We start from the raw sequence: 27857 nt of genomic DNA on the forward strand, positions 1-27857 counted from the left end.
GCTGTCACACAGCATGCAAGCACAAAAAATCATTTAGATAAGGAGAAAATAGCTTCCAGCAACAAGCAAATCAATTCGTTTTTCATTGTTAAAGACTCCTCTTTCAGTGAGAAAGTGACTGTAGCTGAAATGGCTGAAATTTACCTTGGGATCAAACACCATATTTCTTTCCTGCCTCAAGATTGTGATATTAAGTTAATGAAGCAAATTTTTGATGATTCAGAAATTGTAAAAAAGATGTCTTGTGGAAGAACCAAATCATCAGCTATTGTCAATGAGGTTTTGTATCCTTTTTCTATTGAATTGGTTCTCAATGATCTTAAAACTGGAATTCCATTTTCTCTCTCCACTGACGCATCAAACAAGGGAAATCGCAAAATGTATCCTGTTGTTGCACAATATTTTACTTGTGAAGAAGGACTGTGTGTGAAAATTTTAGACTTTTATGAGGATTCTTTCGAAGATTCTACATTAATAAAAAATCAGCTGTGTCGAGTTCTTAGTGATAACGAATTGGAAATAAATAATGTTTCAGCTTACTCAGCAGATAATGCATCGGTCAATTATGGAGTGAACAAATCTGTTTACCAAAAATTATTGCTGGAAAATGACAATATTGTAGCTGCTCATTGCAATAATCACATTTTACACAACAGCGCAAAAAATGCATTAAAGCAGTTATCTTTTGATATCGAAAATGTAGTGCTGAAGATTTTTGCCGAATTTTTGAATTCTGCGAAGAAACGAGAAGAGTTGAAATCATTTTTTGAGTTTTGCAAGTCAGAATTCCATGAAGTTTTGCGCCATGTTCCAACACGTTGGTTAAGTTTGTTTAAAGCGGTCGAAAGACTTTTTTTAAACTGGATACCTCTAAAATCGTATTTTATTTCTCTTGGATCTGATGAGTGCCATAAGGTTATCTGGAACCTTATTTCGGATCAGGAAAATGAACTCGCAAAGGACGATGAACCAACAATTTCAGAATTGTATTTATATTTCAAGCACTTCTTCATGTCAATAATGCAAGACACCCTACTGAAACTGGAAAGCAAGAAAATTCTTGCATGTGATCTTCACATTATCATGTGCAAGCTGCGTGATTATTTGCAAAAAAAATACAATGAGCAGTTTTTTGGAATGAAAGTTTTATTTGCCTTACATAAAAAACATTTGCCTGAGAATGCCGTGCAAAAGTTCAAGAAAGAAGCCATCAACGTGTATCAAAGAGCCATTGCGTACCTAGAAAAGTGGTATAATTTCACCGATTCAATATATGAGATGCTAAGTTGTTTCAATCTAATTGATCGCAATAATCCTCCAACTTTAGAAGAAATGACGAACATCTGGTTATTATCACCATGGCGAGAAGAACTTCCACCCAACACTCTCTTCGATGAAATTTCTGCCTTAGAAGAAGTTTATGTTCATCTGCAGGGCGATTCATCCCTTGATAAGTGGACATCCTTTTTCAAGAAAGAGCCAGCTCCGAGTTTACTGAAACTGTTCCAGTATTGTGCATCAATTCCGGTATCAAATGCAAATGTTGAACGAATTTTCAGCGTCATGGGAAATTTGTGGACTGACGAACGTAACCGACTGCTTGTACCATCAGTTCGAAGTGAACTTTGTATATTTTTTTAATATTGCTCAACGTTGTACTGAAATTAAAGAATTATTCCTTAAACACAAAGAATTGATCCAAGCTGCGCAGTCAAATAAAAAATACACACGACAGCAAAGTAAAATGAAATTTAATATTTTACATATTATTATAATATATTTGATGTTTTGAATTTTAAGTAAAGTTTTGAAGTGATTATTTTAATACGTGTTAAAATGTTTGTAAGAAAATGTATAATTTAATTGTAATTTTTTTTATTTTTTTACTACTTAAGCGCCCCCCCCCCCGGCTTGTCCGCTATTTTTTGGAAGCAGACCTGGCAACCCTATTTGCTGGTATATTTCACATGTACATCAGGGAGAGAGTGACACCTGTCTGCACATGCAACTGGTTTCTTTAATTTACTCCTCTTTGTCTATTACAATTTCTTCTAAGAAGTACATCTCAGACTATTTGCCCACAACCCCTTGTAACCAACCAACTCAAAGCCTCAGGATTTGAATTACTTTTTGTGTGTTGGTGTATTGCTTGAAGGATTCTTCCATAGCTTTTCTTGATGGATTGGTTTCTATTTTGTGCACATATGTTTTCCTGCGTACAAATAGATTTGGTTCTCTTTTCCATTTCCGAGGATGGACCAACAACAGTGTTAAGTATAAAACATATTTTAAATGAGGAATGCTGATGTCTGTAATCCTTCTGTCAAGGAGAAAGGAGATTGGCTAACCTATCAAACTCTTTCAACTAGCATATCCATTTTAAGGCTTAAAAATAAGAAAGCAATGTTCCCCAGGCGCTTCAGTTATAAAACCGATTTCAGAATCTGATTTTTTACAGATTGGTTTCCATGTGAATTCTACCTACCTTTGCAAATCTGTATTGGAGCTGATGAGGATTGCTAAAAGAAATATTTTTGACCAACTGTTTAGTTGAAAATTCTCTTTCTCTCTCTCTCTCTCTTTCTGTGCACTTTTTAAACAGACGTGTTTCATTGCGTTTACATTGTAAAGAGCGAGGAGACATAGAGTTTTAATTATGTGCTGTAAAGCTCAGCAAAAGCTGTTTCCCTCTTCATTTGTATTCAGCAGCAAGAAAATCAGGGTTGGCAGAGAAGCAAGAGACGTAAAACATATTGCATAAAATTATTAGCCAAATCGAAGCATTGTTGGTAGAAACTGTCCATCATCTGTTACAGCAGACTCTGATGTACATACTATTGTCAATAGTATGTAGATGGAATTTAGAATTATCTTTCTTCCTGTCATTCTTTAAAACAACAGAATATTACGCTTATTAATCAGGAGATTTTAACTTCAGAATGTACAGACATTTCTTTGTGGTTTTGATTGAATGCAAAGAGATACCAGTAGGGAATACAGTGTATAAGAGTGCAATTATTATTCTTATTTTCTATTGAGTTTATCATTGAACACAAATGTTATCGCATTCAGTACAAAATTAGCAAATATGCTTACCAATCAGGGTGCTTCCCTCCCAACAGCTCATAGACAGTAGACTTTGAAATAACCAAAACTATTTTTTTCCCCCAAATATTGGCATTTTACTCCTATTTCAAAGTCCTTTCAGATTCAGGAATAGTGTCTCCACTTCCTCCTTCTTCAACAAGTCTCAAGAGAAAACTGGAAGATGCAATGTTCACTTTCTTGTGGGTTCCATGACATCTGATACCTCCATTCCCAAATCTTGATAACAACAGAACATACAGTATGGGCAAAGCAAAAAAAATCTACTACCAAAAAAATAATAATATCAAAGCTACTCATCCTTCCCATTGTTTTAATGCTGTTGTAAGAGAAGAACAGGAAGAGCTGGTGGGTGGAGTTAAGCCTATCATTAGTTTAGAATTATTGCATTATCACAAATGTCCCTGGTCCAATCCCACCTGACCCTTATCTAGTGTCAATTTAGTACTGAATTTAGTTGACTATATTTTTGTGTATAAGTTTGAGCATTACATCTTTGAACGACTGTATGGTCTTGATCTTTTGCTCTTGACAGCTCTTTCCTGTTCCTCTTTCCCATTTTTCTGTTCTTTCTTGTTCCTCTTTCCTGTTTCCTGTTTGTTTCCATTGAGGTTTCATCTCAGTGCCATCCCAAATTTATTAACATAATCTCATTTTTAGTTGGGTCATTTGTTGTTGCAATCAGTTGTCCATGGTTATGCACGCATGAATTTATATCTGCCTAAGACATTATCCCATTGGACATATATTGTTATGATGTTATTAGAGCATGCCTGGGACATCATAAGCAATAGGACAAGGCTCTTCTGTAAATACATCACCTAGAGCAAAGAAAATGCTAGAAAGTGGGGAATACAGAGTTTTCATTTGATGCACCTGATACGGTAGTGCAGAGATGGAGCTGAAATGATGCAAATATATTGTGGCATGTGGATAGGCCTAAATTGAAGAGTCCATTCAGCTTTGGGCTTAAAAAAAGGGAATTATTGGAGCTTTTCAGGTAACATCTTATCTTACTACCATTATTCTTTGGAATATTTTGTATAATATTAGTCAAAGAATATGCATGGCTTCCATTAAACATTCCCACACTCATTTTATATTTGCCACAATTTTATATTTGCTTTTAGGATGCACAAATTCATTCAAGGGACGGAGAGCCTTCAGAGAGCAGTGGGCCTATCCATTTTCCATGTTTCACATAACTAAATGAATAAATGACATTTCCATTTGTTCAAATTGAGGAGCAGATAAATAATGAATACCCCGAGTGATCATTAATACACATTCAGCCTTTATCGAAAATCCTCAACCTTTATAGACAGTAGACAGAAATTAATGTTTATGAAGACGGTATATCCTACAATTAGATCTAAAATGGTACTTGTTGCTAGACCTTAGTACTACGACATGCTTTAATACTACATTTATGTAAATTTAGTGTTTATAATAATTCCACCTCTTTCTGTTCCTTCATATTCTACACAAGTTTTAATGAGTCCTTCGGGAGTAGGGCGGTATACAAATTCAATTCAATTCAATAAATAAATATTAGGAAACCAATAATATGTTGACACTACTTCTTAAACCCCTTTTTCTTTTTAAAGAATTTTATCAAGTTTCAAAAATTTGAAAACAACAACAATACAAAGTTACAGTGAAAAAGTGTAAAAAGTGGTATAAAAACCCAGCAAAAAATAATAATAATAATTTACTCCCAACAATATGAATACAGGTATAGGATAAAATACACTCTTGTTTTGGTTTAACCAAAAAAAAAAAAAGTGTTACAACACTAAAAATATAAAAGATATAAATACCAAACAATATATAATATCATACTGTCTTAGTAAATAAAACATATAGCTCATAAATGCATCATACTATCAATTCCTCAAATAGACATGTTATTAAATATTTCTATTGCCAAATATCTATAAAAGATCCTCTCCTTTAAATTAAAGCAAGTACATAAAAATCTAAAATAAAATGTATATCGGTTAAACTCCAACAGTACAAACACAGGAGGATGCTTGGGGTAAACAATTCCACTTCAGCTGCAGCCGTCAGAGCTGAATTGGGACATTTCTCACTGTACACCTATACAATCACTAGGGCGGTAGCCTACTGGCTAAAAATGACCCAGATGGATGCCAGCAGACTCCCCAAAATATGTCTAGAGGAACAGCAGATTTCAAATCCTCAAAGGTATTCCTGGCTAACCCGGCTGTCAGAAATATTGAACCGATATGGCGTAGGGTTCCCGTTGTGTGACACACTGAACCAAGTTAAACAACGGATTAAAGATATACATGGGCAAATGGACATGGCAACCCTTTCAACTAATCATTCCCTTAAACTGCTGACAGCAGTTAAAACAACTTTCACTCTGGAAAAGTATTTACATTTAGAAATGCCATCAGTGGAGAGACAGTTATTTGTTAAGTTTAGATTCGAACTTCTAGATACAAACGTTAGATTCGGCCATTATCGGAAAATCCCGTATGACAAAAGAATATGCATATGTGGGGTAAACGTCGTGGAGGACACGGCGCATATAATATTCGAATGTAGTCTCTATCAAGAAGTAAGAAAACAATATCTGTCCCCAATTATAAATAAATTTCCCCACTGGAATATAAGCCCAAAACTAGCATTTCTGTTGAGGGCTGACTCTCCTCCCCTGGTAAGAGCGATCACTCGATATCTTAAAAGAATGACAGCAATACGAGCCAGTTATATCAAAAAACATTTTATCGATTGTAAGGAAGATGAGCTCAGTTAGAGAGGAGCTATCCTATTTGGGTTATCTAGTCTTGGCAACTTAGCTATTGAAAATTGATATTGTAAAATTTTAACGTCATCTATCATATATTTTTAGATTGCTATTTTTGTAACCGTTTTATCTTTTTCCCCTTTTCTTTTCTGTTTTGTTTGAAAAGACCTTCGGGCTATTCAATAAACTATACTATACTATACAAACACATCTAATCATCAAATCTCACAGTCAAAACTCCATTTTTATCTTTCTAATCTTTGAGTAAAAAGTCCAAAAGTGTTTTCCATATAGAACTGAAAGCAGTCTGTTTTGCCATTAACTATTTCCTTAAAGTCTTTTCATACTTCATCAAATTAACTTAATTATGAATAGCAAAGCTTTGAACGACTGACCTAGAGGTCAGCAGGTTTTGGAGCCTGCTAGATGAGATGCAACATTCAGCAGAAGAAAAATATGGGGATTATTGTATAAACATCTGCTTGTGATAAAGTGCCAGCATGTTTGAGAGTCTGTAACTTACCAGGAGGCATCTGATCAGGGTCATGACTGAGACATATAATATATGGTATGGACAAAGGGATCAGTGAATAGGACCAGACTATTCAAGGAATAGTCAAGGAAGCTGGTTGGAAGGAAACAGAACCCATAAAAGAAAGTACTTTATAGCATGCACATTTTTTTTTATTTTAATGACCCTGTAATCTCTTCCATTAGGGTTGGTGTCAGGGCAACTGAACAGAGCTGAGCGTTTACTGGCCAGATGCCCTTCCTGATGCCTATGTGGAGTTCACAGCAGACAATTACTCATTGTGCCCAGAGAGAGAAACATCTGCCACTGCTTAGGATCTAACTCACAACCGCATGATTGTGAGGTGACAGCTCCACCTCTAAGCCACCACACTACTCCTTACAGCATGCACAATTAAACTGTGGAATTTTGTGTCATAAATTGTAATAATGACCATCTATCATGGGATACCATAGCAGAAGGTACATGCAACGGACAGGCTTTGGACGAGATGCTCTCCTTTGCGTATTTATCATCCTGCATTTCTGTTGCTTTTGATGGTTCAAATCTATGCTAGGATTGGGCATTGTATGGGATGGATAATTCAATTGAATTTTTGGCAGGCTATTATAGGAATCTAGGTAGCATATGGAGATTGCCTCTATCATCACATAATGTGGCTCATTCAGCTACTGAACAATTTATTGTACTCGTCGTTCAACAGGAAGCTGTTACGTTCTTTTCTTCAACTTTCTTGACAGGGTTGTAACAGCTGACAAGTTTACTTTCTTGCTCTTGTTCCTCCTGGCTTCCTCCCCTGCTGTCCTATTAATATGAATGCTAACTACTACAAGGGGGGTCCAAATGCTGAATGTACACCTGAAATTTCAGAAGGCTTATTTTAGTTTTCCTCCTCATTCCACATTTGTTTCTTAATTTGAAGTGGACCACTTGGGATCAGTGTAAATTCTCAGCTAAAAAGAGGCTCTTGAGCTAATGTACAAATCCTGTCAACTTATCTCCCCCACCCCTGGAGTCTCACATCCTGCAAGCTTTGCTTATCACATTCCTGTTTCTTTGTGAATCCATCACAAGTGGAATATTCTGCGAGGAACTGGACGACAAGCCTTTTAATTCCTTCTCGCCGGCTGTCCTGTCTCTCACTTTGATGGTATTGAAGTTAAAGGTATTTAAGAAATGGATTGTGGTTGTGTCCACCAAAGACAACTGATTCCAAGTCCTTATAATTAAGAGCAATTGTTTATGGAGATCTTCTGGCTACATGAAAATATTTCTTGTCATTTACTTAGTCAAGTAAAACCAACATGACGGACAAAATGCAGTGGCAGATTGTTGTCTATTTTAGCTTTAGTAACTTATGAAGAAAGGAAAAAAATTGTAAAAACAAAACAAAACAAAAAACCAGTAACACATTGCAGGAAAATAACCCCAAAACTTTTTACATGATTCTGTGAAACAGCCAAAATTACTCCAAGAAGGGATGTTTACTTGAGCTAATATACAGTATATGGTCTTCAATCTAAAACTCACAATGACCACCAAGAAGGATATCTAAAATGTGGTTTATCTATGATTCAAAATACACGTTCATTTAAGATGCCTTTTGCTTCCACCAACAATACAAGATTTGTTCAATATTTGAATGATTAATTAGATATTTGAATTGATACTATTTGAGTTCCAATTCAATAGATAGAGGATAGATAGATAGATAGATAGATCGATAGATAGATAGATCGATAGATAGATAGATAGATAGATACATCTAGATGGACAGACAGACAGAGACAGAGATAAACAGACAGACAGAGAAAAAGATAGATAGACAGACAGACAGACAGATAGACATAGAAGATAGACAGACAGACAGAGAGACAGACAGACAGAGATAGACAGACAGACAGAGATAGAAGATAGATAGATAGACAGACAGACAGATAGATAGATAGAGACATAGAAGATAGATAGACAGACAGACAGACAGAGACAGCAGACAGATAGCTAGAGACATAGAAAGATAGATAGATAGATAGATAGATAGATAGATAGATAGATAGATAGATAGATAGATAGGCAGGCAGGCAGGCAGGCAGGCAGGCAGGCAGGCAGGCAGGCAGACAATAGATAGATAGATAGATAGATAGATAGATAGATAGATAGATAGACAGACAGACAGATGAGAGAGATAGAGATAGACTGACAGAGATAAACAGACAGAAAGACATAAAAGATAGATAGATAGAGAGATAGATAGACAGAGACATAGAAGATGGATAGATAGATAGATAGATAGATAGATGATAGATAGATAGATAGATAGATAGATAGATAGATAGATAGACAGACAGACAGAGACACAGACAGACATAGATGATAGATGGATAGATAAATAGATAGATAGAGAGAATATATATACTTATATATTTCAGAACCTAAATCAGTGCAATTTTCATTTAGTTCTTTTTTTCCTATAGTAAAAAAGCTCTTGGAGAATTAAATTAAAATCCTAATATTAAGTTGACTTTGTATAAATATACAAAAGTATGAAGGCTATTGCTTTTAACGCACTGTAAGCCGCCCTGAGTCTCCGGAGAAGGGCGGCATATAAATCAAAGCAAAAAAAAAAAAAGTCCAGAATTTTAGACTTTGGATGTCTAAATTGGATGTTCTACTCATTTTGGATGAGTAGGAACACCATGGATATGGAGAGCAGACATTTCTAAATGGTCTAAGAAGGGTCAGAACAATGTTTCTCCAACTCGGCCACTTTAAGACACGTGGACTTCAGATTCCCAGAATTCCTCAGTCCACTTGTCTGAACATTGCCGAGTTTGAAAAATGCTGGCTTAGCGTGTAATTTCTGCCTCCAGAGGGTGTGGTGCGATGTGTACATGGGGGGAAGGGAATGCTGCTGGACTTGCAACTGCTGAATGATGAAACAGAAGCAACTCAAAGAGCAGATGAGTTAGGCAAAACTTCTTCCTAGTAACTTAAACTTGTTCATTGCTGTGTCATCACAAACTACTCTGCTCGGTCTTTTACCCAGTGGCCTTTCGGATTCTTCAAGACTTCTCTCTTCCCTTTCTCCTTCTCCCTCCCCCTCTCCCTTTCCCTCTCATTATCAATTCCTATTGTAAAATTTTAAGTGTAAAAATCCAGAAGAAGATTTCATATAAAATACGGAAAGTGGCAAGAATGTTGCAACTTTGAAGGAAAATGATCGTGTCCAGTAGAGAAGAGGAACGTTCTCTAATGTCTCTCAAAGCTGCCTTTGGTTTCTGACCTCTTTAGTAGTCATAGGCTGTGCCGCTCTTTATCATATAAACTCTTCTATGTTTCACAATCAAAGTAAATGAAGCCACTGGTAGCACAAAGAGGGAAATAAATTGATGCCCAACATTGTTATCCATGCCAGTGACAAGATAATACAGGCTTCTATCACTTTCAGATGTCTCAAGAGCAAGCCTTCCTTTCATTTGACACGTCTAGGATGGATATTTAGCAACCAGAAGCTGATATAAGTGAATGGCATTTAGCCTCTTGGCACTGTCTGCATTGCTCCGGGAGAATTAAATCAACCACGGGCTCACATTTTAATCTTTCCCCATCAAGACGAATAGATTTTCTTACATCAATAACATATAAGTGACATGTAGCGAATCTCATCAGGCTTACTGAGGATAAATCTCATCTCAAAAAGTTGAGAACTAATATTTTATAAGAGTAGAATCCATCTTTTAAAAAATGAATGCAAGAGAAAGATGAAAAATCATCCGTTGGCATAAACAGGCCCAGAAATGTTTCATTTTCACCCAACCATGTCACCTGGCAGCAGGGTGGGCCTTTTAGAAAATATTTGTAGTTATTTCATTGGATCTAGTAAGGTGCCTTTTCTACATTGGGAGGTAATGAGAACTTGACATCTTCAGTATGAATGTGGGGTGATGAAAGTTAGCCTAGTCACCTGTCATAACTAGGATAAGTGAGGTACAGGCTCATGTGTGGTGAAGATCTTTCATTATAGCAATAGCACTTAAATTTATATACTGCTTCACAGTGCTTTTACAGCCCTCTCTAAGCGGTTTACAGAGTCAGTCTCTTGCCCCCAACAATCTGGGTCCTCATTTTACCCATCTCGGAAGGATGGAAGACTGAGTCAACCTTGAGCCTGGTGAGATTTGATCTGCCAAACTGCTGGTGATCAGCAGAAGTAGCCTTCAGTACTGCACTCTAACCACTGCGCCACCGCGACTCTAATTATTTGCATTTTCTGTGTCCGGGTGTTGCATTACCGTCAGGTGTGCTTCCTTCAAAGTCCAGGAAAGAAAGACCCAAACTCCATTGTTTATAGAGAAAGGTACTTTTACTAGAAAATGAAGTGAACGCAACCAAAGGAAAGCAGAATCTAAGGCAATACGCGCGAAAATTGCATATAGAAAGCATCCCCTCCCACTTTCCACCGTATATCATCCAATCCAAAGGTCTCCCAGGGGTCAGGTGGAAGCACACATCTGGCAGCATCATCAATCAGGAATGCCATGACCATTGGCCCAACGGCAGCTTCAAAGATCCAGTCCGGTGGCTTAACTATCGGTTTTGTTTTCCTCCAGCATGCTTCCCCCCCCCCATGCTACCTAGCTCTTCCCCCCCCCTGTTACTATGGCAGCCAAAGCAGTAAAGGCGGAGGCTGACAATAACCTCTACCAAGATCATCAATCAAATCATGGTTCAAGTCAGAACAGTCTCTAAAACCAAATATAAGTTTGGCTCCATCCTATATCTGGAGTCTCCAGGGACCCCACAAAATGTGTGAAACTTCTGGGCACATATTTTATATCCTTACTTTATCAACATCTTTTTTGTGCTAATAGGAAATTCTCCTTTTCCTTTTGACCAAAAGAAAATAGAAAACTAAAAAAAAAAAAAAAAGCCAAAGATATAATGAATAAACAGTCTACAAATAAATATTTATTTATTTATAGAACTAATATTCTATAATAAATATTTATTTATTATAGAAATTAAGGGATTCCTTTTATTGAAACAAAAAAAAAAGTTGATTCAGAAGTGGCTTCTTTTACCCTTTCCTCCATGTTTAGATGTCAGGATCATTAAAATTGGTTTAGTCTGCCTTTTTCATGCTTGACATGTCAGTTTTAGTATTTGTAGGTCTCTATTTTTAGCAGAAGATTTCTCCAGCTTCTATTAACAGGTGTAGACTGGGGCTAATTATGCATTTAATTTGCAACGATAAAGTGACAATGCACGATGTTGCTGAAAGCTAAACCCCAGCCACCTACAAAACTGTGGGAAGCCATTTGACACTCATCTACTTTGAAGCGAGTTTAATGAACCTATTTTTCAATAATTTTATTTAACATATTTCTGAGTGAATTTCCAAAGAATTTGGGACATCCTGGATGTGTTCACACCCCTTTCTCCTTTGCAATTCATTAAGGCAGCCCCATTTAATGAAGATGGTTCTGAAATCCACAGTATTATCTTTTTTTTCAGTTTCATAATAAAGCTAGAAGCAAAAGGGGTCTCCTTTAATAAATCATCTCCATCTGAGCCTAAATCAGTTCTTTCAAATCATTTGCAAAGAACACACAGCTCTCAATTAGAATAAAAAGGGATGATTGTTTTCCCAATTCTCCTGTTCCATGGCATTTTCTATGGAATTGTCTATGTTTTTTTCTTCTGTTTTTATGACCCTCTGCAGTATGACAAGGTTACACTTCCATATCAGTCTAAAATAAACGGTAGTTGGAAATAGAGAAACACGAGGCAAGGACCGAATTAATTAGCTCCAAAGAATTTGCAGGAACTTCAACCTCTTTGGCCACGCAATCTTCTTTTACATAGGTATGCTACATCTGAGCTGCAGAAGCCAAATGACCTCTAGGTGGTAGCAAAGAGACCGTTTTCTCCCTGTTCCTACCACCATCTGCTGGTCTTACACATGTTTTCACCTCCATTACCTTATCTCTACTTGCTGTTGAGGGTGATGCATGTTTTTCAGTTATGACTATGGTACAAGTAAAAAAGGGTTTCAATTTTTTTTTATGTGCAATTAAATTGCATGAGCAAATTTCAGTAAAGTAAATGCATCAGTTAGTATTTCATATACATTGTCAAAAATCTTCAGGATATTATTCACTTGGTTGAAACAAATAAACTTGCTTGAATGAGAAGGAATCTGGATTTTAGACAGCTATTTCCCATCAGTATTGAGATATAGGAGGTAGCTTTGAAAATGGCACAATGAAATCAAAATTTGCTTTCCTTTTTATCTTTTTTAAAAATTTGTTCTTAAATAGCTAACTACTTAAAAACAGGCATCAAAAACAAAATAAAATATTATTATATTTATTATATTAATGAGATTAAACCCTGGTGGGACCAGAAGTTGGCAAACGGGCCATTTTCGGCCTCCGGAGGGCCTCTGGGGGGTGGGGAAGGCCGTTTGCGCCCTCCCCAGACTCCTAGGAAGGCTCTGGAGGCTGGGGAGAGCAAAAAACGGGCCTATCGTGACATCACGTGCCAGGAGCAGGGGGAGTGGGGGGGTTCGTGTGTGCATGCGTGGGGGCAAGGCACATAGAATTATGGCTGTGGGCCAGTGGTGGGTTGTCCCCGATTCAGACCGGTTCACAAGAACCGGTAGTAAAACCGGCGGGAGGCCCTGCCCACCGTCCTGGATGTCGTCATCAGTGATCTGCGCATGTGCAGAAGTAAGGCGCGTGCGTGAGCAAAGTGAGCACACACACGCGATCCCGTTGCGAACCGGTGGTAAAGGAAAGTAGAACCCACCCCTGGTGTGGGCACATCTGCACATGACCCCACCTCCCCGGTCCTGGCAAAAAGTGTTAGCCATCTCTGCCCTAACCCTTTGGGTCCAGCCTTTGAGGATGGGATATTTTTTTTTCTTTTTAAAATCCTCAAATCCTCTTTTCAAAATCCTTTTTTTCCTAGTACTTTTGAAGTGTTGGACAGCTTTTTCCTGCTTGAATTTAGCAGTGTGATCCAGAAAAAAATGGATTTGTCGATGGAAATTCTGAGACCCATTTTCCTCCTTTATTAATTATGATTATTATTTTTATCATAAAGTTTGTTTTTTATTTTTTATACATTTCATTGCCTGAATGGTTAGATACCTGGGTTAGATACCTTTCAATACAAATAAACATAACAATATTATTCCTAATAATTTCATTTTCATTTCTAATTTTACTAACACATAAATTCTACTATCATCCTTCAGTTCTAAACCTTCTCATAGTTCTTCCAGGTGTTATATCATCTTAATATCTATTTTTACTATTTTCCCCCTCTTATTTCTACTTCTCTTTTAGCCCTTTTTCCCCTTCACCTATCACTCTAGTAATCGAAGCCGTGGTCCTTCCCCCTTTTTTTTTTCTTCATATTTCAGTATGCACTTCTAGCATCAATCATAATTTCTTTCAAGTATTTAATGTATATTCATTCGTGTTTCCAATCCTTCAATCCTTACAATTCTATTAAAATATATCTTGCTTTTGTTTAATCTCAAATTGCTTAATTCTAGTTTTTCACTACTACTCACATTTTTAAACATATTCAATAATACAGATTAACAGACTTGGAAGGGACCTTGTAGGTCATCTAGTCCAACCCCCCCTCAAGCAGGAGACCCTACACCATTCCTGACAAATGGCAGTCCAATCTCTTCTTGAAAGTTTCAAGTGATGAAGGTCCCACAACTTCCGACGGCAACTTCTGTTCCATTAGTTGATTGTTCTCACTGTCAGAATGTTCCTCCTCATTTCTAGGTTGAACCTCTCCTTGGTCAGTTTCCATCCATTATTCCTTCTCTGGCCTTCAGGTGTTTTGGAAAATAGCTTAATCCCTTTCTCTCTGTGGCAGCCCCTCAAGTATTGGAAGATGGCTATCATGTCTCCCCTGGTCCTTCTCCTCAGTAGACTAGCCATGCCCAGTTCATGTAACCATTCTTCATATTTTTTTAGTCTCCAGTCCCCTAATCATCCTTCTTGCTCTTTTCTGCACTTTTTCTAGAGTCTCAACCTCTTTTTTATAGTGTGGTGACCAAAACTGCATGCAGTACTCTAGGTGTGATCTTATTAAGGCTTTATAGAGCGGTATTAGTACCTCACTTGATCTTGATTGTATCCCTCTGTTAATGCAATTTAGGATTGCGTTGGCTTTTTTGGCTGCCGCAGCACACTGCTGGTTCATATTTAGCCGGTTGTCCACTAGGACTCCAAGATCCCTCTCACAGTCACTGCTATCAAGCCTGTTTTCCCCCAGTCTATATGTGTGTTTTTGGTTTTTCTTACCTAAGTATAAGACTTTACTTTTCTCTACATTGAATTTCATTTTGTTAGATAGGGCCCAGTGTTCAAGTCTATCAAGATCCATCTGGATCTTGAGCCTCTCATCTAGGGGTGTTAGCTATTCCTGCCAGTTTAGTATCATCTGCAAATTTGGCGAGTTCTCCTTCTATTCCCTCATCTAAGTCGTTTGTGAAGATATTGAAGAGTCCTGGGCCTAAGACGGAACCTTGTGGCACCCCATTGCTTACTTCCCTCCATGTAGACTTAGACCCATTAAGGACTACTTGTATTTGTACCTTGTACCAATTCTATTTGTCTAATTTACAAAATAATTTTCCAATCTATATAATTCTAATAATAGTATACATTACATTACTGCATTACTGGTATATATTCAAAAATAATGTTCATCTCTTAGACTACATACAATGCAGTTCTAGTATTCATAGACATTATTAAAATATTTTCATCAAATATTTTGCTTTACATTCCTGTTCTTTTTCTTTTATTCCACTTCTTTCACCCGCATCCTAATTTTTAGTCTCTTTTTTAGGGAGGTTGTCTCCCATACCCTTCTTTTAATTCTTTTATTTCATCTCCTCTTAAATCTATATTTTGACTATAACCTCTAGCTTTCTCTCCCCTCACCTTTTTTCCCCACTGTCTAATTTATTTATTTATTTATTTGATTTGATTTCTATACCGCCCTACTCCCAAAGGACTCAGGGCAGTGAACAGCCAACAATAAAATCCATACATACAAAATTTAAAAGCAGAATTAAAATCAAATTAAATAGTTTTGGCCCAGACAAATTAAAACCCCAATCAATTTAAAACCAATTTTAAAATTTGAATATATGAAATACTAAAAAATATTAAAAATTAAAAATTCTTTTATAAAAGAGGGAGAAAATTAGGCCAGGGCCACCTGGTGAAATAGAAAAGTCTTAAGCGCGCGGCAGAAGGTGCGCAGATCCGGGATCCTCCGTATCTCCGGGGGGAGCTCGTTCCAGATAGTAGGTGCCCCCACAGAGAAGGCTCTCCCCCTGGGGGCCGCCAGTTGGCATTGTTTGGCCGACGGCACCGGGAGGAGCCCCTCTCTATAGGAGCGTACCGGATGGTGGGAGGCTATTGATGGTAGTAGGCGGTCCCGCAAGTACCCAGGTCCTGAGCCATGGAGCGCTTTAAAGGTGGTAACCAAAACCTTGAAGCGCACCCGGAAGACCACCGGGAGCCAGTGCAGCTCGCGCAGGAGAGGTGTTACATGGGAACGCCAAGTCGCTCCCATAACCACCCGCGCGGCCACATTCTGGACCAGTTGGAGCTTCCGGGTGCTCCTCAAGGGAAGCCCCATGTAGAGAGCGTTACAATAGTCCAGGCGGGAGGTGACGAGGGCATGAGTGACAGTGCGTAAGGAATCCCGATCAAGAAAGGGACAAAACTGGCAAATCAGGTGAACCTGATGAAAAATCCTCCCGGTCACGGCCATCAAGTGCTCTTCTAAAGACAGCCGTGAATCCAGGAGGACGCCCAAGTTGCGCGCCCTCTCCATGGGGGCCAATGATTCGCCCCCAATAGTCAGTGATGGCACCAACTGACTATATCGGGACGTCGGAAACCATAGCTATCTGTTCCAACCCCTTTTTCTTCTCCCCAGCTGTCTCCCTGTTTCTCCCATTTCCTTTTCACATCTTTTAAAGTATTTTCCTTCTGTTCTGATCCCTTATTCAGTATCAATTTTAATGATATCTTCTTGTTGTTGTCTTCTTCTTGTTGCTTTCCCAATTCTGCTGTCTCCTCAGCTCCTTCTAATAGTTCCGTTCTTTCCTCTTTGTCCTGGTCTTTACTTGTTGTTCCTTGCATTATATTTTCCAATTTTTGATCTATACGATCTATACACCCAAATATTTCCATCATCTTCTTATGTTGTTCTTTTATGAAATCCTTAATTTCTTGGTACATCAGCTCCATTTCATTATCCCCACTTACTTCCATTTTACAGTCAATCCAATTTAAGAAAACCAGGGGGTTATACACACCTCCTCCAATCACTTTTATTTGCTCAACAATATTCAAGGGTCACTTGGCTAAAGGTCTTGTTCATTGTATAAATCTTCAATAATTTTAAAGTAAATACTTATAGTCCAGCAAATGTGGAAGATCCCAAAGTTGCATAGTTCTCCTTTTAGCAGCAGATGGCACTCAAACTTCAAGTTTCTGCTTGCTCTGTGTAATGCTGATAGTGCACTTTTAGTTGTTTTAAATTATACATCCAAGATGTGGGCAGAATTAATAATAATGAAAAACAAGCTTCAGATCTAATTCCAGTATTTTTTAAAATACCTTTTCAATCCCACGACACATCTGAAAATTGAGAGTTCATTTTTTTTCCTTAGTTTTGTTTAAAAAAAAAAATCTCTTCTTAAATATTCTGGGTTTTTTTTTTTAATGTGCTTATTTCGCCACTAGCAAATAGTTCAAATATACTTCCCCCTTAACTTTCTTGGGATTAATTTTCAATAGCAAATATTCTCTTACCCAGATCACACACCACTCACTTTCTTCACTCCTGCACAGTCTTATGTATTCAGGCTGTCTTCGGCTTCATGGCAGCCATGTTTGCTGCCACTACTCCTTGTCATTGGCAGAGGGGCTTTCTTAGTCAGGGAAGGGAGATGTGACTCCCCTCTAACTGCTAGGCACTCCCCCTTTACTTCGCCACCTGTCCAGGGTGGCTATGGTCCCGATTTGGACCCTCCGATAAGGAGAGGTCAGAGCAGGTCGTATAGCTTGGAGTCCAGATTTCCAAAGGTGCCGGAGGTACAACCAGAAGTCCATTAATTATGATTATTGTTGTTGGTCTCACAGTCAGCCAATTGTTTAGACTGGATTTGGGATTTTTGTCTTCCTATCAAGTCCTACTCAAGGACCTGATGTTGTTTGATTGCATTAAAGGTATTGTCACAAGATGTAAGCAATTCCAAGTATGATTATTATTATTTATTTACTTAAAGAAATTATATAGCTGTCCATCTGATAATCAGCTCTTACTATCTGATTAGAAAAACTGAAGGAAAATACTTAGAAATATTTTCATGTCTTCTGAAAATTGCACTTTATGGGCATGTATATGCTTTTTCATAATGGAAATAATGAATCGTGGGCATGATTTGGCAAAGGACAAGAACAAACTTTCTTTATTAAAATTCTGTTTTCACTTTAGATCTGCAGTATAGTTTGCACAGTAGCTACATGCTTCTTTTGATAAAGTTTGTTTGAATATTTTTTAAAAATGTTTTAAAAAGATACAAGACACAATTTAATCACTGGAAGTGTGTTAGAGTTATTTTTAGGTTCCAATATTTTCATTCATATCTTATCATGCTCACATAATGTATGTGCAACTTTAGCCTGCAGCTTCATCTGTTTTCTCAAAAGTAATTATCACTGAGTTTAGCAAGGCTGACTTTCAAGTTAGATGGGGATGGAATTGCAGAATTAAGGTCACCTTTTGCAGCTATGCAGAAATGTTGGTTTCAGAAGTCAGAGAACTGCAAAACAGTTGCAAAGAACCCGGTTTAGATGGACCCCCCGCTCCTCCATCTCAAAAAGCCCATGACTGCCATCATACCAAGCCTTTTTTTGGCAAAATTAAGGATGGCGTTGAAAATAAAGCTGAAGCTATTTTCCAATGTCTTTTTTCTTTATTCAGAAGTCCCCTGAGTAAAATCTCTGCCACTTTCCTCTGGTGGAGAATGTCAGTCCCTGTTGACAACTTCTGTCTTCTCACCTTCAACTTCACAGAAGCATGACTGGAAATCTGGTGAAGTCTATAGAGCAGTTTATTTTGCTTGTCTGGCAGGGAATTAACATCATTAAAGGCCTTTTTACCTGGTATAAGGTGTTATATTTTAGATGTATTCCGAAGCAATGGCTCTTTTTATTGCTCTTCAGTCATTATGTCTTGACCAACTCTTCATGACCTCATGGACCACAGCACGCCAGAACCCCATCCTCCATTTTCCCATAGATTTTGCCCAAATTCATGTTCATTGTGTCAATGACACTATCTAATCGGCTGGATTACTGTAACGCCCTCTACATGGGGCTGCCCTTGGGATGCACCTGGAGCTTCAGCTAGTCCAGAATGTGGCCGCGCAGGTTGTTACGGGAGCTTCTCCTTACTCCCGTGTAACACCTCTCCTGCGCGAGCTGCACTGGCTGCTGGTGGTCCTCTGGGTTCGTTTCAAGGTGCTAGTGCTCACCTATAAAGCCGTACATGGCTTAGGCCCGGGGTACTTGCAGGACCATCTTCTGCCATCCTCCCATCATCCTGTGCGCTCTCACAGAGCGGGCCTCCTCAGGGTGCCATCAGTCAGACAATGTCGGCTGGCGCCGCCAGGGGGAGAGTGTTCTCTGTGGGAGCGCCGACCCTCTGGAACGGTCTGCCCACTGGGCTTAGGACAGCCCTTGACCGCCTCTCCTTCCGCCGCGAACTGAAGACGTGGCTCTTTCATCAAATGGGCTGATCTGCTGGGGTGATTTTTACATTGGAATAATTTTAATTGGATTTTAATTTATATTTAATTCATATTGTTGAATTTTTATCTTGTAAGCCGCCCTGAGTCCTTCGGGAGAAGGGCGGCATATAAATTGCAATAAAATAAATAAATTAATTAATTAAATAATCATCTCATCCTCTGCCGTCCTCTTCTCCTTTTGCCTTCCATCTTTCCCAACACCAGGATCTTCTCTACGGAGTCCTCTTTTCTCATCAGGTGACCAAAGTATTTGAGCTTCAGCTTCAGGATCTGTCCTTCCAAAGGACAGTCAGGGTGGATTTCCTTTAGGATTGACTGATTGGCTCTCCTTGCAGTCTCAAGAGTCTTCTCCAACCCCACAGTGTGAAAGAATCAATTCTTCAGTGCTCAGCCTTCCTTATGGTCCAACTCTCACAATCACATATCACTATTGGAAAAAAAACATAGCTTTGACTATACAGACTTTAATCAGCAAGATGATGTCCCTGCTTTTCAATATGCTGTTTAGGTTTGCCATAGCTTTCCTCCCAAGGAGCAAGCATCTTTTTAATTTCACGGCTGCCGTCTGCGATGATCCCAGAACCCAAGAAAATAAAACCTGTCAAGCTTCCATTTCTTCCCCTTCTATTTGCGAGGAAGTGATGGGACCAGATGTCACAATCTTAGTATTTTTTTAATGTTGAGATTCAAGCCAACTTTTTCAGCTTCATCAAGGGGTTCTTTAGTTCCTCTTCACTTTCTGCCATTAGAATGGTATTGTCTACATATTTGAGGCTGTTTCCAGTTTATATCATTGTATTAGATTATAGAATAAAATACAAAAATACAAAAGCAAAGAGAAGGACGCATAGGGGAAGGGAAGGGGAAAAGAGAAGTGAAGTGAAGTGAAGACAAAAAAGGCATTGACTTCCATCTTCCTCTGTTGCAGTAGAATAAAGCCTTAACATTGAACCTCAACTTTTTACTTTTCCATAATAGTATAAAACAGCCATTTCTATAACAACAAATCAATCAAATCAGTAAAACCCAAAATCAAAGTTTCATTTTTTTCCACCCCCAAAGTCCAGAAGCAACGAAAGCAGGGGTGAAATGCTCCTGGTTCGGACTGGATTGCCCGATCTGGTAGCGATGGAGGCGGATGGTTCGGAGAACCGATAGCAAAAATCCCTGCCCCCCCCCCCAATGCCCAGCTGAGCTGCACAATCATCAGAGGCTTTTTTTCTTTACTTTTAAAAGCATTTTTTCTACAACCTCTTCGCCCCCCAAAAAATGCTTTTTTAAAAAAAAAAAAAAACCCTCTCTGATGATCGCGCGGCTCAGCTGGGATTGTCAAAGGCTTTTAAAAGAAAAAACCCTTTTTTTCTTTTAAATGCCTCTGGCGATCCAAGCTGAGTTGCCTGATCGACAGAGACTTTTTTTCTTTTAAATGCCTCTGCTGATCAGGCAACTCAGCTTGAATCGTCAGAGGCATTTAAAAGAAAAAGACCCCTTTTTTCCTTAAATGCCTCTGACGATCCAAGCTGAGTTGCCTGATTGTCAGAGGCATTTAAAAGAAAAAAAGTTTCTGCCGATCAGGCAATTCAGCTGGGATCATCATAGCCTTTTGAAAGCATTTTTTTACAATCTCTTCGCCGAAGAGGTTGTAGAAAAAATGGTTTTAAAAGAAAAAAAAAATAGCCACGCCCAACCAGTCACATTACCCCCCCACCACCACCACCAATCCACTCCCCCAGAACCGGTAGTAACAAATTTTAGATTTCACCACTGAACAAAAGTACTTACATATTCTTTTCTTTGATCAAAGCGGTCAGTTTAGCCATCGCTGCCAACTCCATCAGCTTCTGCAGCCATTCATCCATGGTGGGAATCAAAGTGTCCTCCTATTTGAGGTGGTTGATATTCAGTGATTGTCTACAGTTCTTCTAAAATGAAAAGGGACCCCTTTTGTTCCATGAAGCCCAAACATGCCTCTTAACGGTCATGTTTGTTTCATAATCGTGGCACAAAATGTGAGGCAAAGATTCAAAACTCAACAGAAGTAAGACGTGCTTAGAATCTGACTTGGAGCATCACACGGTTCCCCCGAACTGACCTACGCAATGTCCCCCTTGGTTCAGCCCAGTGGAGCTCCATGTTGTCCTTCTGCCTCCATCAGTAAAGAAACCTCTAATGCAGATCATTGGGAGGAATTGAAAAAAAATTCCCAAAGGCATGCTAGGAGGCTAGTGGTTCCAGTTGCTCAGAGAGAAAAGGGAAGTGATTCTCCCCACTGAGAGAAGGACCAGCTTTCCTTAAAAGGGGAGAAAACTGAGAAATAAAATAAAGTCAAATAAAATGTTCCACTTCCACTTCTTCAAAGGAAGTAGCTCTGCTTTGAAGCAAGAAAAGTGCAGGGAGGTTTTGCCATCAAATCCAAAAAATAGATGCTTTTATGAGTATTAGAAAATTCCTAACTAACCCACCAGGCTAAAACTGTTTCTATTCATATTCCACTGAAAATTAGGACAAAGAGCCAACTAATATTAAGAGACAGAAATCATTAGCTGGATTCCCACAACACATTCTAGCTAATGATTTTTTGCTCATTGTTTAATGAACATTGTTTAAATAATTGTTTAATACAATGATTTTTGGGCTTCCGTGACCCAATCTGCTAAGGGATGTAAATCAATGATGATTCTGTTATATACATGTACTCCCCCTCTAGTGGTTTATATTCCTTTCAAAATTATGGTTTTGGGGAATTATTTGCTGTTTTTTTAAAGTCAGTAATCAAGTAAATAAACTCCTAGATCTGCAAAGTGTCTCTTCTGGATCTGGAATGGTAAATCACTGATGTTCCATTTATTTAGAGGTGACATTTCCTTTCCTAAATCGTTGAAAAGACAGGTTTGGGTGGATTTTCTTCAGAGATTTAGAATCAGAATAGAGCTTCAAGGGACCTCAGAAGTCTTCTAGTGCAGCCCCCACTCAAGCAGGAGACCCTAGACCAGTTCAGACAAATGGCTGTCCAGTCTCTTCTTAAAAACCTCCAGTGATGAAGCGCCCACAACGTCTGAAGTCAAGTTGGTTCCATTGGTTAATTGTTCACTGTTAGGAAGTTCCTCCTCAATTCCAAGTTGTTTCTCTTCTTGATCAGTTTCCATCCATGGTTTCTTGTCTTGCCTTCTGGTGCTTTAGAAAATAAGTTGACCCCCTCCTCCTCTCTGTGGCAGCCCCTCAAATATTGGAAGACTGCTATCATGTCTCCCCTGGTCCTTCTTTTCTCTATACCCAAATCCTGCAATCTTTCTTCATATATATGTTCATATATATGTTCTATAATGATAGAACATGTAAAATAACATAATCCTTTCCCTCACTTTTTTTTTTGGCTTTGTGAAAAATAACTTTAGCCAACAGAGAAAACAAACCTTGGTGCTATGCCAGGTTAACTCCACTGTATTAAGCAGAGGCACTTCTTGCAGCTGATTATCCTCAATTATTCAAAGATTTTAGCTTCTCTCACCAGGACTAACAGAGCTCTGATCTCTCTTTAAGAGATTCAATAGATCTCTCGATTTCCTGCTGGTTCTGTCCCTTTAATCTTTTAATTGTTCCAGGCCATAAATTGCCATTCTATCTATTGTTCTTTCAAGAACCAGGTGTAAACATCAACTTGGAACCCTGGTAGTGCAGCAGACTAAAGCACTGTTATTAACATCAGCTGCCTGCAATTACTGCAAGTTCAAATCTCACCAGGCTCAAGGTTGACTTAGCTTTCCATCCTTTCTAAGGTAGGTAAAATGAGGACCCAGATTGTGGGGGCAATAAGCTGATTTTGTATAAAATATACAAAAGTATGAAGGCTATTGCTTAACGCATTGTAAGCCACCCTGAGTCTTCGGAGAAGGGCGGCATAGAAATCAAGTTAAAAAACAAACAAACTTGAAACTGAATATTCAAATGAGTTCCCTTCCTTCCTCCCTCCTCCCTTCCTCCTTCCTTCCTTCCTCTCAAGCGCTCTCTCTCTCTCTCTCTCTCTCCCTCTCTCTCTCTCTCTCTCTCTCTCTCTCTCTCTCTCCATCCCTCCCTCCCTCCCTCCTTCCCATCCCCACCCACTAAGTCCATGTCATTTGTGGTCTTGATCGTTAATCTCCTTGAAGCATTGAATGCTGTCAACCTTGAAAGATAATCCAGACAAGAAGCACACCCAGATGAACTAAGTCTACTTTATTGTAAGGTTACATGGACAGAATCTTGCAAGTGTAAAAGTGCATATCTTCGTCATCACCTTTACATCGGAAAAAAATAGGGAGAGTCTCTTCTGAGATGAGCACACACCTGCTGCAGACTAAGCTGTTGCCCTGGCTACACAGCCCTTCCCCATCTCCCAAGGCCACCCGCCTCCCCTCTACAGTTACAGCTGTTGAATGCTCACATACTTAACAAGAGATAGATATGTAAGACAGTAGGGATTTGGATTTATTGCAGAAGATACTTATTTTTATTGAGAGTTTAAAACAAATTAATTTACTGTCTATCTAAGTTATACTTCCTCTCCTATTCCCAAGAAAAGATAGAATCATGCACTGGTGGGATTCACACAAATGAGACTCCTTTATCCCAAGAATAGAAGAAATTGTGGGCACTCCATCACTGGATGTTTTTAAGATGAGTCTAGACAGTCACTTATCTGAAATGGTATAGGCTCTGCTGCTTGAGCAGGGGGCTGGACTAGAAGACCTCCAAGGTCCCTCCCAGCTGATTCATTCTATTCTAAATAGAAAAGTTCATTCTACAATTTCCCTCCTGGAAATATTGCACAGCAGAACCTGCACATGTGAGCAAGTTCTTCTTTCAAGAACAATTGGGAGAGAGTAGAAAAGGTTAAGGGGAAAAAATAAATGAACGGAGGCTAAATATTGTGCAGAAAGGAGAAGAGGTTCATACCTTACCAACAGCAGCTCAGTCTGGCTTGCAAAAAGCTCAGGAAGAAGAGATTTCAAACTTTCCAAGACCCCCCACCTTCTCTATTGAAAGAACTAATAAAGGAGGGCCAGCAATTCCAAACATGCTTTTGTGGAGTCTCTCCTCTCCTCCTAATCCTTGCTTGAAAACATTTTATTCAGGTCTGTGCTAATCCCACTTGCTTGATTAGGAAATGCTTTGAGGAATTTGACAGCCATTTTAGAGTTTCTAACTAGACTGGTGACATATTATATTAGACATACACTGCAATTTTACATTATGACGTTGCATTGTGACTTCTTCTTCTTCTTCTCTTCAATAGAGAAGAGCTAATCAACTAGACATGACATTATGCAAAAAGGCCTTTAGTCTGATAGAAAAAGTTTGGGATTAGCAATAACAAAATGAGGACTGAAAAAAGAATTTCCATCCCCCCCCCCCCGACTGCTCAAAATTCTTTTTGAGAGACCTTGTTTTGGAGTTTTGGAAACATGGCGCAGCAGGTCTCATGAATACCCTCTATCTGCCAGGTACGTCTATCTGAAGAACTGTGAGCAGAGGCTCTTGACAGTTCCCCAGTGATTTGGAGAGATGAGAGTTGGTGGTGACATAGATCTGTACAGAAGATGGATTGACGATCAAGATTAAAAGAGAAATATTCTTCCCTTATCCAGTCTGCACTACTGAAAATTAATATATCTCTTTTCCGGCGCCTTGGATTTTAGACTCCCGTGCCATGTTGGGTTGTTATGCAACATTTCACAAGCGCTCCTTGAAGATGGTGAAGGGTTTTTGCAGCAGACAAACAGGTTTTCGTTTTTGAAGTTGTGACAAAGCCGTGTTACACTGGGACTGATTTATGTTTTCGGCTTTCTTGGGGAAACATTAGTCAGTGCTACTATATATCTTTTGTTTTCCAATATGTTCCTTTTGTTCAGTTTCGATCTGAATTTTGAAAAGTGTCAAAATTCACACAACATTACTTTTCTAGAATTATGGCTATTTCTACCTTTCCCTACAGATTGATACTTTTGTAGAAAACAAAATAACTCAACTTCTCAGAAACAGCAAATGAGGCTGCGTGTTTCTTAGGCTGAACATGGCCTAACATGTCCCAAAGGTGTTTTTTTTTTTCCCAAGAAGCAATTGGACTTCCTTTGTTTTTCTTCAGTTTTTCAGAGCTGAAGAAGCTTCTTGGATGAGAAGCTAAATATCTTCAAGGAAAAACTAAGGAAGTCCAGTTGCCTCTTGAAATAAATACTTTGGGGAAAACTCTGACCTGGATGACTGAGAATCTCCATAGACATGGCCTAACACGTTGCAACAAAGAGAAACATTTGGATGTTTCTTTCTTTCTTTTTCCAGAACTAATAAAGCGAGATGGAAGAATTCTCCAAAGTTTGCATTAAGGGCTGAATTTCCATTTGCCTTTCTTACTGCAACAGTTCAAGGTTCATTAAAAGTTGGCATCTTGATATATGTGTTCCAGGTTGGAAGGTTAGATGAGACATTTGCTCTTCTGATATAAGCCTTGGTGGCACAGTGGTCAGAATGCAGTATTACAGGCTAATTCTGCCAACTGCCAGCAGTTCTATTCTCACCAGCTCAAGGTTGACTCAGCCTTCCAGCCTTCCAAGGTGGGTAAAATGAGGACCCAGATTGTTGGGGGCAATATGCTGACTCCGTAAACTGCTTAGAGGGGGCTGTAAAGCACTGTGAAGCGGTGTATAAGTCTAAGGGCTATTGCTAATTATCAAAGTGTTTAGCAGAGACAAAAGCAAACATGTTAAGGGGCTGTCTCTGATAACATGCTTAACTAGATTAATGGGAAGGGAAGAAGGGCTAATATGCTATGCAAAAAGGCCAAAGGACTTAATCACCCAAGTTAACCTCCAAAAAGTTAAGGATCCAAACAGACTCAATTATGCACAGGATTAAACTAATTGAAACCAATTAGTCATGCTAGAATGTGTTACAGATAGTTATTAGTTAACAAACATCTTGCTTAGCAACTGTTCGAACGTACAATAGTGTGTTCAAAGGAAAATTGCTGGAGAGAAAGAATGGCTCAAAAAAGCATAACTCTCCATTATTGTCAAGGCCTGGAAGATCAGAAAGAAAGAAAGAAAAGGGGGGAAGGAAGGAAGGAAGGAAGGAAGGAAGGAAGGAAGGAAGGAAGGAAGGAAGGAAGGAAGGAAGGAAGGAAGGCTGGCTTTTCTCATAAAGCCTTATACAATATATTTGTTTGTTTGTTTGTTTGTTTGTTTGTTTGTTTGTTTGTTTGTTCAATTTATATGCCGCCCTCCTCCGAAGACTCAGGGCGGCTTACAATGCACTTATAGTAATAGCCTTCATTCTTTTGTATATGCCTGCTTACTGTATTAGGGCTTTTGGCCCCCCCATAAGCAGTGTTTCTATAAAGTCAGTTTATTGCCCCCACAATCCGGGTCCTCAATTTACCTACCTCAGAAGGATGGAAGGCTGAGTCAACCTTGAGCCTGGTGAGATTAGAACTTGCATTAACTGCAGGCAGCTGGCAGCTAAGTGCTAAATAACAGCACTTAGTCCGCTGCACCACCAAGGCTATTAAAATTATTTATAAGACCAGTATGCCACTTAAACTCTTCCATATACTGTCACTACTAATAAATAAATACCTTTTTTAATTGCTATTTCACAGGCTACCACATCAGACTGGAAAAACCAGAAAACACTAAATCTCTGTACCATCCTGTAGTCCTCTTGATTTTTACCACTTCAATATGGCAAGCCCTAATAATTTTCCCTTATTAATTGTTAAAATTGTTAAGTGAACATCCTTCTAAATGCATTCCGTTGAAGTGCATTTGGCACACGTTCCTTTTGTGGGGCTGTATGCATGGATGTGTACCTCCCTGCTTCAATGCTGCAGTGACACGATGATAATGTCTCTAAGGAAAGAGCCTTAACTTCCTTCTCCCAAAAGCAATTCTGCATGATTTCCAGGCTTCCCTGTCATATGCACATCTCAGCCTTTTACGGTTCAATGCCTCTAGGATTTAATCCTTTAAAAAGAATCTCGTTATAGTCCATTCTCTTTGGCATTTTCAAAGGAATGAGAGAAGGAGGCTATGAAATCACTGGGTAGTTTATTGAGGTATTAACTAGCTGAAAATGGGAAGTGAGCAACTGCAAGTAGGTAATTGCTAAAGAGGAAGACAGAAAAGAAGATACTGCAGTTAAATCCAGGTGTACAAATATAAGATTCAATCCTAAATGTACTTACCTGAAGGACTCAAGGAAACACATGCTCATGGGTCAAATCAGGCTGAGTAGAACTTCCTAAGGGTTAGGAGGATTAGCCCTTTCCATTATGAGATTTCCATAATGATAACGATAATAGTTTATAATAATTTTCCATAAATAATCCTTTCCATCATTCTATGATCACTTATCCTTTCCTGGTTTAGAATTCAAATATCTAAACAAGCCTTGCTGTTGTGGGAACTTGGTATGTCTGGTGTAGTGAAAAGAAGGACTAGGAGTGACATGATAACCGTCTTCCAATATTTGAGGGGCTGCCACCGAGAAGAGGGGGCTCAACCTATTTTCCAAAGCACCTGAAAACAGGACAGGAAGCAATG

General features: G+C 38.8%; 1 protein-coding gene and 1 long non-coding RNA gene across 2 annotated transcripts in view; one reads left to right on the forward strand and one right to left on the reverse strand.

The window, feature by feature from the left end:
* LOC132710081 (uncharacterized) overlaps window positions 1-21195 on the reverse strand; it is a 31388-nt gene extending 10193 nt beyond the window's left edge. The window contains exon 1 of the long non-coding RNA XR_009620864.2: window positions 21067-21195. This is a non-coding gene — a long non-coding RNA (uncharacterized LOC132710081). The remainder of the gene's footprint in view (window positions 1-21066) is intronic.
* The window catches only part of NRG3 (neuregulin 3), a 567176-nt gene that overhangs the window by 256869 nt on the left and 282450 nt on the right, over window positions 1-27857 (forward strand). The gene's annotated exons all lie outside the window — the stretch shown is intronic.

Source organism: Pantherophis guttatus, chromosome 6, assembly GCF_059756535.1.
Source record: "Pantherophis guttatus breed Tessera chromosome 6, ASM5975653v1, whole genome shotgun sequence".
Lineage (NCBI taxonomy): Eukaryota > Metazoa > Chordata > Lepidosauria > Squamata > Colubridae > Pantherophis > Pantherophis guttatus.